The sequence below is a fragment of the Sorex araneus genome, chromosome 2 (assembly GCF_027595985.1).
Source record: "Sorex araneus isolate mSorAra2 chromosome 2, mSorAra2.pri, whole genome shotgun sequence".
Lineage (NCBI taxonomy): Eukaryota > Metazoa > Chordata > Mammalia > Eulipotyphla > Soricidae > Sorex > Sorex araneus.
Window position 1 is genome coordinate 76,266,887 of NC_073303.1, and position 17,491 is coordinate 76,284,377.

The following is a 17,491-nucleotide window of genomic DNA, read 5'->3' on the forward strand; positions in this document are numbered from 1 at the left end:
GAAAAGCAAATTAGTCAATGAAATTACTCTCTAGTAGAAATATATTATTTAAAAATTAAAGATTGTTTCACTTACATCAGAACCTTGAACACTGATTCTTAACATTAGTTTTTGACCAGAGGATTTATTATACAATCTAGGGCAAAATGATTCTCCCATTGAAATGATACTCCCAAATTATGTAATCCTTATGAAGGATTCATATGACATCTTTATTATTTGATATTTACCGATTTGGGGGTGCTTTCATCAATTTATGTCAAATTGAGCCTCATCTTAAAATAGACCAGACTTAACCACTCCTGGATCTTTGCAGTCAAACAGGAGTCTCTAAAGGCTGGCTGCTCACACTTAAAATGGCTGCATGCCATTTCATAATCATGAATATATGCATTGCTGATGTGATTTCTTGGAAACTTAAGTCAACATGCAAACGATTTCATTGCACTAAATTGTTTGCATCCTTTCTCTGATGGTCCACATCCTTGTAGATGTTTCTAACAAGTGATAAATAACTAATTGTCTTAGCCCACCAGTCAAACTCATCCAATGACTTTTTTGTTTATTCCTGTTTTCTGTACACATTTTATATTGTCAAAGTTATTTCACATATTGGGGGGTATGTTTAAAATGACAAAAAACTAATCAAGGACAATAGAACCCCATTTAACAGATGAGAAACTGTGTCCTACAGGTTCGAAACCAGGCCCACATCACAAAGTCTAAGGTCAAATAGTATGTAACTGTGCTTCAGGAGATGTATCCTGGTATTCAGACATGTAGCTAGGAATTGTTTTTATAAGCCAGAGAGTTGAAAAGTTTTATGAAGGAATGTTCAAAATTCCTATTAGGGGTAACATTTTTACATCATATCTTTAAGCAGCCACTCATATTAAGTAAGTGAATCAACCATTGGGATTCTGAAGTGTCTGTGGTCATTGCTGACAGAAATTCATGGTGAAGATCCTGCCCCATAACATATTATTTCAGATATTCACTAAAAGAATGATGTTATTGCCTAAATACACTTTTAGGCAGGAAGTCAAGAATTTATTTTAGTATCAACTAATTGAAAAGCAAAACCTCACAATCCTTATAGTTCACACATTTACCTGCCATAGAAATTTCTACAAATCCTTGGTAATTCATGTACACTTTTACCTACCATAGAAATTTCTATATTTTTAAGTCATATCTCTTTATGTTTCAGTTGTGATGTGATGAATAATTATTTTCACTCTTCTGAAGAGTTTTTCTCTAATCCCCCCAAATGAATACCTTGGCATTTATTTTTCTATCACTTACAAGTCACCATAAAAATATTGCTCCTTGACTAGAAAAGTAGCAGATTATAGTGTGTTGTTTATTAAAATAAGGCTCGTCTCACCTCTGGTTAGACTGCATCTATCACTTTTCTTGGGTTCATATCATGATTTTAGGAAGTATTAGCCACTTGGGCTACCCTAACTGTTGAAAGTTTATAGAGACTGTAAATCCATTAAGCTACAATTTGCACATAATAAAACGAAACAGCAAGCAGTTAAATGAAAGACTCAATTCTAAGCTGCCGAACATTTTTCAGGAAAAGTCATTGAAACTGCTTCTGCTACTGCTGCCTTTGAGAAATTCAATCACGCTGATTGAGGAAACCTGGAGAGAGTTGGCTGTTCCTTCCTCCAGTTCATAATTGCCCTGTAGACTATTTAATCATCTGTAGATGGAACAAAGCTGGTGCTGTGGCGGGCCGGAAGCAAAGGCATGCACTTATCAATTGCTTCCTACCCACCCTGCAGCCCGGCACCCATCTCTGGGCTGTCCTGCCGGCAGGTGGGGGAGCTGCAGGCAGACTGGATCATCCGGTTGTCAGTAAGGTGGCCTTCCTGAATGCCTTTATTTCATTACAGTAAAGCACACACCCGCCAAGTTTTTAAGAGCTAACTTCAGAGCAGAGAATGAAGCCTTTCTACTTGCTGGAGAATGCAGATGGGCACAGATAGACTAGCAAGACAAGAATTTGCCAGGTACCAATTTGACAAGAGGAATTTAAAGAAATCCTGGCATTGACTAAGCAAAGAAAAAATGATGGTTTCCGCTGGATGACCATCTAAAAGTAAATTTTGATGCCATGATGACATGTAACTAGCTTATAAATATGATAAGCAAAATAAACACACTATCTGTCTTTAAAGTGTATTTATTGTGGCACATCACCATCAAACTTGAGTTTTTTGTTCTGGTTTCATTGCCCCATATTGGTGGGGGTCCCCAGTCTCGTACCTCAAAAAGTCTGATGAAAAACCGCATACCCAATTTTATTAAGAAAATCAGACAGGCTGGCAAATGGAGATACTGGGAATCAGAAAACCTGATACATCGTACTAATTGACTCCGAATATTAGTCTTGAAATGATGTTTCCTCCTGAACACAGACTACGAGCCCAATAGCACAAGTCCCAGAGGTAACACTGAAGTAATAAACCATACCCTGGATTTTAAGAATAAATTTCGGCACACTTTATGCTTGCGAGGGAATTCTGTAAAGAATAGGTCCATTGTTGAGAGCTGTCCGTGCAATTACTACAAACAATCTTCTGCATTTTTCTTTTTTAAGCTTCTCTTGACAGTGGGAAATTTTTGTAGAATTTTAATTCTAAAAAAAGGAAAGAAAAGAACCCCCTCACTTCTAGCTAATGTGTGCCAATTAAGTTCTATTCATTGAATCAACAGTTTTCTGTTACCTGTTTCTTCAGGTAGAACAGAGTCTGATAGCCCTGCCCTTTCCCAGGCTTCTGTGCAGGGACCTTTGCTGCCTTCAAACAGTAGGGACACCTGTTTTCGGAGCGGGGAAGGCCAGCATGTGAAATCTTAGGAATGGGGCTGCTATTGAAAAAGGGGTGCTTGATAAGGCAGCCACTGTGATAGGCAGCGGAAATTTGATAATGAAAGGAGATGCCTAATAGATTAATCTGGTGCGATTTGCCAAAACACAGGGTTTTCTGGAAGATTATCCACACTCCCAATAGAAAGCTCTTTGTTTTGTGAAAGTCCCCACTTATCATTGTATTCTTTATCTCAATAAGAAACATAATGGTTTACTTGTTTACATGCATGGTAGATATATTCAGAGCCTGGCTGTGGGGCTGTGAACTCCCTTTCATTTGAAATGTTTCCAACACACAGGTTATTAGCTAAGAGGGAACAAGCAGTTGGACACATATAAAATTTAAATCTGCCTTGCTTAGATTGGCAGAAATTACTGTTATTTCATCCGCTGGGAAAAGGTTTTATTTCCTGCTCAAATACTTTTGGAGGAAAATCGCAAGCTCATTTGTAGCCATCATATATGAATGTGTGTATATATTTAGATCTAAGTGGTTTGTCTCCAGAAATGGACTTCTTGCCATCAACCAGTTATTTTCCACTATTTTTAATTATTTCATTAGCTTGGCTTTCCCCTTCTGTTTTGTTCGGTTTACCGTAAAGTAAAACTTACACTTTTATTTATTTACATTGACCGCAAGGCTCGAGTCTTACCCTTGATGCATCTTGAGCTATACTGCTTTGAAGAATTGATTTTTAAATATCTCACACATCCGGCAGGACAGACACTATCAAAGCACAGTACTCCTACTCGGAAAGCAAACCAAAAATATTCCCGTGGTGAGCACAACTTGATTAAGTACTCCCACCTGACCCCACTTTGGTCTTTAGTAATCCTCTCTGGCAGATCCTTTTTTTGGCTCACATAAAAAATTAAAGCTTGAGGCCAGAGCAGCGATAGCACAGTGGGTAGGCATTTAGCTTGCACACAGGCGACCCGAGTTCAACTCCTGGCATCCCATATGGTCTCCCAAGCACCACCAGGAGTAACCCTTGAGCATCACTGGGTGTGACCCAAAAAGAAAAAAATTAGAGCTTGCCAGAGGTCAGAGAGATAGTACAGGGGATAAAGCATTCGCCTTGCATTCAGTGAAACCCAGATTGATTCTGCGCTAGGTATGGCTGCCTAAGTACCACCAGGACTGGGCCCTAAGCACAGAGCCAGGAGTAGCCCCTGAGCACTACCACGTGTGGCAAAAAAAGGGAAAAATTATTAAATAAATCTTGCCTGAGAAAATAAATATCTGTACAGTTAGCATAGACACAGAACTGTATACTCCATGTTCCCAGCACCTCCCTACTGGTGTTCCAATGTTTGCATCTGTGGCCTTTTATAAGAAAAGATCTAATTTATTGGCTGATTACACCATACTAGGTATTTTACAGGGAACTTTATAGGCTTTTAAAAACGTAACCATCACAGCAATGGTGTGACCCTGAGAAAGTAATGTTCTCTTTGAAAGGTAGGAGATGGAGACATAAGTGTGAGAGCTTTCGTAATAGCCAAGGCTTGCAGGCTAACAATGACAAAGTTCAGCGTGGGACTGACCTGCTGACTAGCTGGGAAAAGTTCCTCTGACTGCCTGTTTCATAGCTTTGTAACTGACCTGTCTTAGTAACAGCCAATATTTAAACAGACTAGTACCAGGCATCAGTTTCTTTTTAGTGGAAGTCACTGTCACTGTAACTGTTACTGTCATCCCATTGCTCATTGATTTGCTCGAGCAGGCACTAGTAATGTCTCCATTGTGAGACTTGTTGTTACTGTTTTTGGCATATCAAATACACCACAGGTAGCTTGCCAGGCTCTGCCATGTGGGCGGGATACTCTCGATAGCTTGCCAGGCTCTCTGAGAGGGGTGGAGAAATCAAACTCGGGTCAGCCTCATGCAAGGCAAACGCACTACCACTGTGCTATCGCTCCAGCCCCTTTAATGGAAGTAGATGGAATTATTCCCAATAAGAAAATTTGGACGTCGAAGGATACACTGAACAGTGCACTTCCTTTCTGCTCTTTCTGCTGCTTTTGGACACTTTGGACAGTGAATGACCTTTGCTAGTAAGTGTTATCATGTCACGTGGGCAACCAAGACAGATAGAAGATATAAGAAAATACAGAAACTTACAGAAGTTAAGTGGGCTGGGAATCTGATAAACATATCAAAGGTAATACATCTCTTGTCTGTCTAGACCAACCTGATGAACACAACCAAAAGTTATTGTTTCAGACAGTTAAAAATGGATCCAGAGCTGGGAAAAATTATCATTTTTTAATTTTTAAAATTTTATTGAATCACTGTGAGAGTTACAAGCTTTCATGTTTGGGTTACAATCTCACAATGATCAAACACCCATCCCTCCACCAGTGCACATTCCCCACCACCAATATCCCAGGTATACGCCCCCTTTCCCACCCTCCCCCTGCCTCTAAGGCAGACAATATTACCCATACTCTCTCTCTACTTTTTTTTTTTAAATTTTATTGAATCACCATGTGGAGCGTTACATATTTCTCAGGATTATGTCAATTATACAATACTCAAACACCCTTCCCTTCACCAGTGCCCCTATTCCATCACCAACCCCATTATACCTCCCGTCCCCTCCCGCCCCCCCGTCCCCGCCCTTGTAATTGATAAGTTTCATTTCGTTTACTCTTTATCTTGGTTACATTCTATGTTTCAACACATAACTCGCTATTGTTGCTGGGGTTTCCCGCCAAAAGGAAAAAGACAGTCCTATTGTCAAGGAATCATTTGATAGTTCTCCATTGCTGAGAATGTAAAGATATTAAGTCCCGTTGTTTGTTACATAACTTTTCTATTTTTTCCCCCCTCGTCCCGGGCCACCGAGTTCACGCCTGTTTAGTATTCACCACGCTGCCTGACAAAGGAAAAAAAAGCCGGAAAAGATGGTTATTTCCTGTCATCAGCCGGTGTGGGGCTCTGGCTTAGTTGATAGTCTGGTAGAAAGTCTGCAGTTTCTGGAACCAAAAGTAGTGTGCTGGTATCAGCACCGACTCGAGACTCCACCAGCGTCCCGCTGTTCCATGTACATAATACTTTATTCCCTTGTATCCCATTCCCACGCCACCAGGTCCGTGTCAACTTAATGGACATCATACTATGGTTAACGCCATGCCGCGTTTCTTCCCGAGAAAGAAGGATATTTCTTCTCAGCTGGCATGGGGATATGGCTTAGTTCAATCTAGAGACATGGCTACCATTTTTGTTGCCTTCAATATTTCAACAAAAACTTACTATTCTTGTTAGGGTTTCCCACCAAAGTCCGACCCGTTAAAAAGGAACCATTTCATATTGCTGATGATTAGATGACATTAGGTCGCGCGGCCGCTGCTGTGGCCGCACGGTTTTGGGTTTCTGTTTAAAGTCCAGGGAAAATTCTGCCTGAAATTCTATCGCTACAATCTTTTACCCTTTTATGGTTCTCATAAGATGGGAAAACCTAGAGAAATACCGGGCCCCCGCACGGGCGGAAATGGGAAAGTGTCCGAGGTGGGCAGAGACCGGTACTTCCCCGCCCTCGATCTCCCGCCGCGCATTTGGGTGCGTGTCTCCATTTTGTGCTCAGAGAAGTGGGGTGGAGTCTGTGCTGTGCCCAGGAGAGGTTGAGAGAGAGTCTCTCTCTACTTTTGGTCATTATAGCTTGCAACACAGACACAGAGGTCATCATATTTGGTCCATTACCTACTTTCGGCACACATCTCCATCCTGACTGATTCCTCTAGCCATCATTTTCTTAGTGATCCCTTCTCTATTCCATCTGCCTTCTCCCCTCCGCTCATGAAGCAGTCTTCCAGGTATGGGACAATCCCCCTGGCCCTTGTATCTACCGTTCTTGGGTGTCAGGGTCATGTGATGCTACCCTACACTCCACAAATGAGTGCAGTCCTCTATGACTGTCCCTCTCTTTCTGACTCATTTCACTTAGCATGATACTCTCCATGTTTATCTATTTATAATCAAATTTCATGACTTCATCTCTCCTAACAGCTGCATAGTATTCCATTGTGTAGATGTACCAAAGTTTCTTTAATCAGTCATCTGCTTTAGGGCACTCGGCTTGTTTCCATATATATATATATATATATATATTATTGAATCACCATGTGGAAAGTTACAAAGTTCTCAGGCTTATGTCTCAGTTATACAATGCTCAAACACCCATCCCTTCACCAATGCCCATATTCCACCACCAAAACCCCCAGTATACCTTCCACCCCTCACCCCACCATCCCCGCCTGCGTAACTGATAAATTTCACTTCATTTTCTCTTTACCTTGATTACATTCCATATTTCAACACAAAATTCACTACTGTTGTTGTAGTTTCCCCCCAAAAAACCAGCCCTACTGACAAGGAAGCATTTGATAATTAGTTTTCCATTGCCGAGAATGAAGAGATATGAAGTTGCTACCGCGGCCGCATGGTTTAGGATTTCTGTATTTTAGTATTTTAGTAATTAAGTCCAGGGAGATTTATGTTAGAAATTGTATCATTTCCCTTCCTGGGGAAGCCTGGGGCAATGGCTTATTTCACAGTCTAGAGACATGGCTGCAAGCCCTTGCTGGGACCAAAAGTAGTCTAGCTGGCCTCCGGATCTTGGTCGACCAGCAGCAAAGCAGCCACACAAAAGCGTGGCCACCCGGGTTGAATCTTGGTGGAGCACAAGGCAGTATTGGTCCCGGCCCGAGGCTGCCCAAGCGTCCTGCTGTTTCAAGTTCATAACACATTTATTTTTTTTCTCCTTCTTGTGCCACCAAGTTCATACCTGCTTAGTAGTCCTCATAATATGGCGGACGCCACACCACTTCTCCCCAAAAAGGAAAAAAAAACTGAGAAAGAAGGATATTTCCCCTCCTCAGCCGGCGTGGGGCTATGGCTTAGTTCACAGTCTAAAGACATGACTGCAAGCCCTTGCTGGGACCAAAAGTAGTCTAGCTGGCCTCCAGATCTTGGTCGATCAGCAGCAAAATGGCCGCACAATAGCGTGGCCACCTGGGTCGAATCTCGGCGGTGTTTCCATATTTTGGCTATTGTGAAGAGTGCTGCAATGAATATATAGATACAGATGTCATTTCTACTGTGCTCTTTTGCATCCTTGGGATGAAAAAATTATCATTATATAACTTGTGGCACCATAGCAAATGTCATTTTACCTTTTTCAAATAAGTTTTAGAAGTTGAAAGCACTGAAGATCTAGTATTTACATATATAGTTTTTGGTTCATATTGTGTAGTTGATTGATTAACTATATTACTTTTCTCTTTCCCAATTCTCAAGTAAACTCAGATTGGAGCTATTCTTTTTATTAGTTCTTGTGGTCATAATCTTAATTTAATTTCTAGTTTTGCATTGTAGTTTAGATAGGATGGCTATTATAGTGTTAACATTTATTATATTGATGAAAAAAGTCACTGCACCTCACCACCACTAAAATGCCCAAGGTGACTGTCCCTATGTCACCTCTAGTCCAGCCCTTTATTCCCCTCCTGTGACCCTGCTGCTTGGTAATCTGAGTTTTGAAATCTAAAGTCATCACATCCACAAGCTGCCCAGTGCTGTGTAATCCCATCAATGGCCAAGATCCAGAGACCATAAAACAAAGCTCCCAGTAGCTCGAGGCCATCTCTTATTGTCTAGTTCTCCCACTCGGAGAACCCAGCAAACTACTGAGAATATCCTCACTGCATGGCAGAGCCTGACAAGCTCCCCGTGGTGTATTTGGTATACCAAAAACAGTAACAATGATGGGTCTCATTTTCCTGACCCTAAAAGAGCTTCCAATACAGCACCATTGGGAAGGATGAATAAAGAGAGGCTGCTAAAATCTCAGGGCTAGGAGGAATGGAGACGTTACTGGCACCCACTCAAGCAAATCAATGAACAACGGGATGACAGTGATGACAGTGATATCACAGATGAGTCATATTATTTGGTATTTGTCCTTTAAATAGTCATTACTCTCATCAAATAAATCCATATCACATATTTTGAAATTGCAGCCCAATGGTCTTACTTGAGCCTGTGGTTTCAAGTTTTTCAAATGTTTTCTGAAATTGTTTCCTGATTAAAATATTTGTTTCAGGGTAAGGTCATTATATTGTCTCATGTATTCAGCATTTACTGTCATTACATGCCTGTATAGGAAAGTTCTTCTAATTTGAGTCGTTTTGATCAATCTGAGAAGAGTGTCAGTCATTCTGTTGTCTCAGATGCAAAATATTTAGTCAGTTTATTTGTTTAGAGAATACACCTCCTCCTAGTTGTATTTCTGAATGGAAACGTATGGCTGTGTGACCAGACCTAAAACCATGGTATTTCCTCTTCATAGATGTTAAAACACCATGAATAAGTAGGATTCCTCGCCATCAAGCACCTTCATGGTCAATTAAATCTTTGTACAGAGACATATAGAAGACCTGTGTCTCAGTGGTATAGTAATGGAGTCCCTGGGATCAACACAGGAACAAAATGCTTGTTGGACGCGAATATTTTGACTAAAAGCTGAACTATTTTAAATAACTTAATTTTCCTTGATAACATTTATTCTGCCAGAATTATATTACTTTCAGGATGAGAAAAATAATTATTTACCCTTCAAAATATCAGTAGAAAGGAGTCCCATGGAAAAAAACATAATGTGACCAGTGATGTTAAATTCCTGGGCCCATGATAGAAAGCTTTAAATAACATTAAAATCCCCACTTTAAAAATAGTTTCTACCAAGCTTTAGTATGTAGTATTGGCCACATGAGTAGTATATTTTTTTAATATGCCTTGAAGATTCAGATCGTCTGGTGTCCATCTACTGCATTATTTTGGTTTGATTACTTATTTATTTTTATGTAATTTATTATTTTTATTTCATTGAATACAGAAGTAAATGCTTTTCCTCGTCTGTATTAGGATGCTTTTAGTTCTGACCATTAGAGTCAGAAATTGGTGCAGGAAAGATAGCTCAAAAAGTACAATACATGCCTGGTACTTGCAAGGCCCTGAATTTAACCCCCAGCACCTCATGACCTCCCTTTAGCATAGATACTATGACCCTTTGGGCCTACCCCACATCTCCAAAGCACTATTGGTGAATACCTATTTAGAATTGAAAAGGAAGCCTGGAGAGACAGTACAGCACATAGGACACTTTCCTTGCATGCAACCCACCAGGATAAATTCCCAGCACCCCTGAGCCCTACCAGGAGTGATCCTTGAGTGAAAAGTTAGGATTAAGCCTTTAGCACCACCAGGTGTGGCCCCCCAAACCAAAAGAAATTAATTTAATTTATTTAAGCCAAAGAGACAGCTTTACAGGCTGACATGCTTTTGTCACATGCAAATGGTTCAGGTTCCATCTCCAGCAAAACATGGTCCCCTAAAGCCACTGGGAGCAGCTCTTTAAGACTGTGCTGGGAGTAGTCCCTGAGTTTCACTGGTTGTCAAAAAAGCAAAAACAGTAAGTCACATAAAGTTAAAAGGATTAGAAGTTGATCCTATCATGCGAGTTCTTTACAGCTTTGCCTAGAAAATGCACATAAATATTTCTCAAACCCCTCCCCTTGGATATAGTTCATCCAATCCCACCCTTTTCTGAGCCTTCATCATTTTTACTGGGATGACAGCAGTCTCCACCTCATTTACCAGATGTTTCCAGGTCTCCTCCTCCAATCCAATCCATTTTCTACCATGCAACCAAAGGAAGTGTTCTAAAAGAACGAATCATATTGTGTTACTTTGCTTAAAACTCTCAAAGAATTTCCATTGTTCACACAATCAAGCCCAAGACCTGTTACCTATTATAATTCCTCTCCGGCCATTTTTTTAGTTGCCCTCTTGATCCGTTCCTGAACCCCAGGAATACCAGTCTTCTTTTAGTACTTTGCAATCACTGCTATGTCTGGTTACACAAGGTTTTCTTATCAGCTTGGAATGCTCTGCCTTTTTAACATTTTCCTGAAATAAGCTTTCCTTCCTGACCTAAAAGACTTCTTGTGAGCTCTTATAATCTTAGAAATTTCTTCTCTGTAATATTACAATATCAACCTCAAAGTACCTTGTGTCTCTTTTCTGTAATAGAGGTAAACTCCAAGAAACTAGAGCACACACCTATCAGCATTTACTCTCTGTTGTCTTCTCATAATGGGCTAACAGGGGAAAAGCACAGTGAAGTCATCTGGAATTCAGCTGGTATCACTTGTATCACTTGTCATCCCGTTGTTCATCAATTTGTTTGAGCGGACGCCAGTAACGTCCCCATTCATCCCTGTCAAGTGCTAGTGTAGCCCAATGGTATCTGTTCGTTCCAGGAACAGGGAGAGCCTCAAACGCATTTAGGGTCTTTTTTTTTTAAATATTTGTTTTATTTCTGCTGGGGGGAAGGAGGAGGATAAATAGAACTGTTTTCCAATATGTTCTCCACTGTTTACATACATACCCACACGCATACATACACATACACACATCAAAAATATCTCAACAAAAAACAAAACAAAAAACCAAGAGTCAAAAATCAAAACACCCTCAACTGCACCAATACATTTTGACCAAAAGAATAGATCCTGGGATGAAGTGCAAAATGCAAAAATAAAATGACCAAAAATGCTGAACAAACAGCATTATTAATATATAAAATATTTATATTACTGAACTAGTAACAGTTGATGTTCTCTGTGTCTGTAAAACTTTGGAACCATATAACTGATTTGTTAAATCTAGTCCATGTCAGCTTCCAAAAACCAGAAAAGATTTTAGTTTGCTTCATTCTTTGGTGCCTCATCAAAATTTTCTACAAGATCTGGAACATCATCATCCTCTTCATCAATGTCTTTTGGTTTTGGTGCTTTGCTATCCAACACTTGCCGCGGGAACTGTTCTGCTGACTTCCTAAGACTCGTTAAACTATCAGCACCAAGCTGACTTAATATCACAGGCAGCATTTCTGTGATTGGTTTGGCTTCTGCATGACCAGTAATTGCAAAGGTGTTAGCAGGAAGGGAAGCTTGGACTTTGGGATTATTGAAATGAATAACTGTCCCATCATCTTTAATCATGTTCACCTCTTCAATACCAGCTATGTTATCCATAGCCAGCTTTTTTAGAGAAAACTGAAGTTTTTTTGTCATCAGCTGTAGCTGTTCTATGTACCACCTTCTTCTTTCTGAGAGCTGTACCCTTGCCACATATCCGGACCTGAGCCTGAAGTTTGGCTAACTTTTCTTGATTCATACTGTTGGTGAATCTGGAGCAGGAAAGGTCCTCCAACAGTGGCACACGGGAAGAGTAAGATGACTACCACAGGCCAGGAGACAGAGAAAGACCACATTTAGGATCTTGACAAAGAAGTCTGACCATCTCGTAGGTGGACGGTCATGCGGTCTTTTGACATTCTGTGGAATCTAGCAGTAACAGCTCTAGACCAGCAGTCATCTCTAAATCACATTACGTGTCCAGCCCATCTGGTTTTCGATGCCTTGGCAAATGAGACAGCGTCCCTGATTCTTGATCATTGATGGGGGTCAGAACTCCGGATTCCTTCTCTCACTTGAGTGAAACGTGATATTCCAAGCATAGCTCTTTCGATTCCTCTTTGGGATACCCAAATAGCATTCTCCTCCTGTTCTTGTAGGACGCAGATCTCTGAGGCATATGTAGGTAGGTAGGAATAACACCTGCATTTCTTTGCTGGCATTCAGGCAAAGGCTTCCCTGTAACACGCATCCCTGCCTGGACTTCAAGCCAGGAGCTTCAAGCCAGCAATAGAACTTCAGATCCTTCTTATGCTTTGACTTCTTCCCCCCAACTAGAAAAAAATGCCCTATGTTGAAAGGACTCGTGCAGTTTAGATTGATTTAGAAAATCTTATTTTAACATCCATTGTTTATAAAACATTACTCATATAAGTAGTAAAATTTATCTGTGCAGGGCAGGAAATATTAAAATCTCACAATCATAGACTTCTACCTATCACAGTGACTGGGATTCAGTTTAGTGTAGAGAGAAAAGGCACTAACAATCAAAAAGTCCCTCTAAACTACTTTGTGTCTCCTTGGCTCAACTCCACTAATCTACTGTTACTAATTCTAAAGTTCTTCCTTATTCTTGCTCCTACAGGTTAATCAACAAATCATAGGACACTGTCTCAAGAGACCACATGCTGACCAAAATGAAAATAAAATCAATAGCTGGTACATACTTCTAGGGTCCCCTCATATGGACACATTCTCCTGTGTGTGTGTGTCCTTGCTTAACTCCTGGGACTCCTTAGTAGATAGCTGCCTATTCGCTTTGTCTGTCTCGTGTCCAATACTTTTCTTCTGACAAGAAATTTAATATTTTCCACTAGGCAACTACCCCTGCTCCATCTCTGTGATGGGTTTTGGCTGGAATTTATCCTCTGCCTAGCAACCAAACTGGGTATAAGATGGCCTTACAATGATACAACTCTAGCCACAATGGTTTCTCAGGGCTGTGTCTACAAAGCACATTGAGTTCATTTTCTTTCACTGGTAATGGAATGCCACTAGTATGGTTTTTTAATCTCAATATTACTGATATTGGTGGTTGTGGGTAAGGTCAGTCTTTATTGGGGTAAGAGCTATTCTTTGCTTTGTAGATATATCATATCATCCTTGGCTTCTACCCCCAGATTCCAGCAGCATTCCAACTACCATGCTCAGATATGTCCATCAAAACTGTCTCCATGCATTTTCATATGCCCCTAAGAGGGTAAAATTTATCCACTATGGAGAAATTCTATACTGGAGCCACCAGCCCCACCTTGTCACAAAGAGGAGAGGGCTGAAAGAGCGTTTAACAGAGAAGAGAGGAATAAATTTCTGATGACATCAATTGAACTCATTTCCTTTGTGGGGGGGTGGTGGTGAGGTTTGGGCCATACCCAGTGGTGCTCAGATCTTACTTCCGACTCTGTGCTCATAGACCATGCCTGAAAATGCTCAGGGGACCATATGTGTAGTACAGGGGATTGAACTGGACTTGCCATATCAAAATAGCACTGTAGCACTGTCATAGCACTGTTGTCCTGGTGTTCATTGATTTGTTCGAGCAGGCACCAGTAACATTTCCATTGTGAGACTTCTTGTTACTGTTTTTGGCATATCGAATATGCCGTGGGTAACTTGCCAGGCTCTGCAAAGCGAGCAGGATACTCTCAGTAGCTTACCAGGCTCTCCGAGAGGGACGAAGGAATCGAACCCAGGTCGGCCGCGTGCAAGGCAAACACCCTACCTGCTGTTCTATTGCTCCAGCCCATATTCAAAATAAGTGCAGTTAATCCCTGTACTATCTCTCTAGTCCTAACTTCTTATTACTTGTTATATCCTAGAATTTTTTTGTTATGAAAACAATTACTTACTTACTTTAACCTCCGTAAAAAACAGCCTAAGAAAAAGATTATAGAAAATCAACGTGTGCCAATTCTAGCAATGGGAACCTAGGTTAATAACTTAGGAAAAGAAATTCTTTTATTTTTTAAAATGTTATTGAATCACTGTGAGATAGTTACAAGCTTTCATGTTTGGGTTACAATCACACAATGATCAAACACCCAAATGAAAGGAGTTTACAATTTAATTAACTCCACCTGCTTCACAATACTTTCTTTTTTCTTGTCGATGGTGCTTCAATTCAAATTTGTCTTGATAGTCAAATAATAATGACAAAACAATCATTCTTATAACCTCTGAAAATTCTCCTAAAGAGGTACTACAAAATATGGCATATAGGACTTTTCCAGTTCTTATAAAGGGAGAAAAATACCAATTGGATGCAATATAAGATTTAACACTACATACACACACACATACACACTCACAAACCAATACTAAGAAATTGAACAACAGAGATCAAAGGACGCTAGATAGAATTGGTTCCCTAAGTGATAGTATTCTCACTTTTGCCCAATCACTGCTGCTACATGTCAACTTCTTTGTTTCTTAATTTTAAAAAGATTCTTAAAAGTACACAAGGCATGGCCATCTATCTTTCAGCTACTAAAGAGGAACCTCTGTGCATCTCTATCTCAAGTTCACAGATCCAACCAATCAACTCGGTAAACTTGGGTCTTCTATCTATTTCCTGAGCATTTAGCTATGGCGAGTAGATAGGCTATTTCACTGAGCCCTGTGTCAACTATCCCACAGTCTTCTATCTCAAACTAGTAGTGTAGGGCCTTATGAGAACAAGGTTTTGATTGGCAAGATAGTACAGTGTTTGCCTTGCTCATTGTTGATCCAGGTTCCATCCCTGGCACCCCATATGGTCCCCCTAGGTTTCTAGTAGTGATACCTGAATATATGACCAGTAGTAATCCCTGGGTATTGCAGAGTGTGGCCTAAAAATCTAAAAAATGGATATGCTAAAAGAATAATATAGTTCATCCTTATTGTAATCATGTTGACCAAATTAAAGGGTTCCTGGAAAAAAGTGGAAAGGGTTGTAAAACAATTACTTTGGAGAGACATAACTCAAAGAGGACTTATTTGCAACCTTTTCCCTGAAGCCCAAGCAATTAATAGTCCTGTTATTTTCTATTGTTCTTTCAAGGTTATTTTAGTTCATTCCATTAGAAACTTGGGTAGGGTATAATGACTCTAAGATGCAGAATCCAGTAAAACTTTTTTGTTAAAGTTTCCTTAAACACACAGCAGAAGCTCATTAATGGTGGCCTTGTGAAATAAAGCTTATAGATATAACTGATAGGATCCAGTCCAGACTTTGAAAGTGGTTTCTATAACAGAGCCAGGTATCAGAGTCACACAGTCTTTTGGACAGCTCCTTTATTTGTAGACCTTTAGCCGGACTTGAGTCTTGGTGTCCTTGGTGCCAAATTCTGTCTGCCAGGTTCCCAAAGGACTTGCAGGATTTCTGGATGCAGTACAAGTTCCCAAGTATTCATGCTGTTCAGAAAAATTTCCCTGTTACTTTTATTTGTTCTTTCTTCTCTTCCTCTTCTTCCTATTTTCTTGTTAAACCCCAATTATACAATGGCCAGAGGCTAGAGCTTAGGAAGAGAAGGGAGACTGGAGGAACCCATTTACCTAACATAACTCACTAGTTTTCCATGGAAAATAATAATTCATCCTGCTAAAACCACCAGTTGATTCATCATTTTTTGACCTAACAAAGAAAACCAAAGGGAACACTTATATGATTCTAGCACTGATCCTGAAAACTCCTTAATAACTTGAAAAGTTAAAGGGGTTGGGGATGGGTATCAGTCTCTTCACCTATTCTGACTTCACACGCAAAAGTCACCACAGGTAGCTTGCAAACTGCAAAGCATCAATTACATTTTTTCTCTTTCTTTTCTTGAAGAGCCAATGGTCTTGGTGAGGATCCTAGTGTGAGCCAGGGTCAAAAGAAATTTAAAATGTCCAGGTCAAAACAAGAGGGATATGTTATTCTTCTTTCCCCCCTTATGGAGATAAATGGTATGTAGATAAAGAAAGCATACAATTATTTCTTCACATTAGGTCTGTTCTTACTTCTTTCAAAAGGTACAGGATAAAGTTAAGAGGAAGACATAAATCTCATCTTTCAGCCTCATGTTTAAAGCTTTAGACTTTTACATCTCAACCGTGTTCTTGAATGGCCAGGGCTATAACACAGCGAGTAGGGCACTGGCCTTGCACAAGGCCAACCCTGGTTCAGGAACCCTCTCTCGTCCCCCGAGCACTTCCAGAAGTAATTTCTGAGCACAAAGCCAGAAATGGCTCCAAAACTAACCAGAACACACAGGATGTGGCCCAAATCTAACCAACTAATAAATAGAATAATAAACAGCATTCGTTGGACATTCTTTCTGCAACAGTTCTACCAGTAACTTCATTCAAAACCCCAAATATGAAATAGAACATTGTGGACCCTTGTGCTTGGCATCCTTCTTCCTTTTGAGTTCCACAGAAAAGTGCTGACTTTACTCCACTCAACTTATTTTGCCTGGGGAAAAGTCACACCACGGTCAGTCCTAAACACTCGAAAGAAATGTTTCAGGCAGTCTTCATTTGGAACTTTATCCTGTTATCTAAATAGTCCACTTTTTGGACCCAGTATTCAAAGCTGGGACAGGGAGCAGGCCATCTACAGGGCTGGCTAGTCAACAACGGTCATGAAATTAGGAGAAATTGACAAAGAAGCCATCCTTAGCTGTCCTACTCTCCCTAGAAGAGTTCAGAAAAGACCACGCAGCACATCAATTAACAGCCCCAGACTTTGAAGACAAGAATTGAAGGACTGAGATCTCCACGGTTATGGAGGCCTGGGCATTTGGGAACTTAAATTACAAACTAAGCCTTCTACTCAGTCCTCGCTACCAGCCCACAGTGAAGTAAAAGTGAGAGAATATGCCTGGAAACTAATGAGATTTGTAGAGTTTGTGCTTCAGTTTGTTGCCTATATACTGTAAAATTTTTGATCTCATCAATATAAAAATCTTAAAACTACAATCTTCTGTTGTTAAAGGACAAAGATTCACCTCTATATAATGAAAGGTAAAATTTTTAAATCCCCATCCAATTAAAATTAAAATTTAATTTAAATTCAAATCAGTGTATGATTTGCAAATTACTTTT

The 17,491-nt window shown here is 40.2% G+C and overlaps 1 pseudogene; it reads right to left on the reverse strand.

Moving 5' to 3' along the window:
• Positions 1–11,293: 11,293 nt before the first annotated feature.
• On the reverse strand, positions 11,294–12,174 carry LOC101557123 (transcription factor BTF3 homolog 4-like; annotated as a pseudogene).
• Between the last annotated feature and the right edge of the window lie 5,317 nt (positions 12,175–17,491).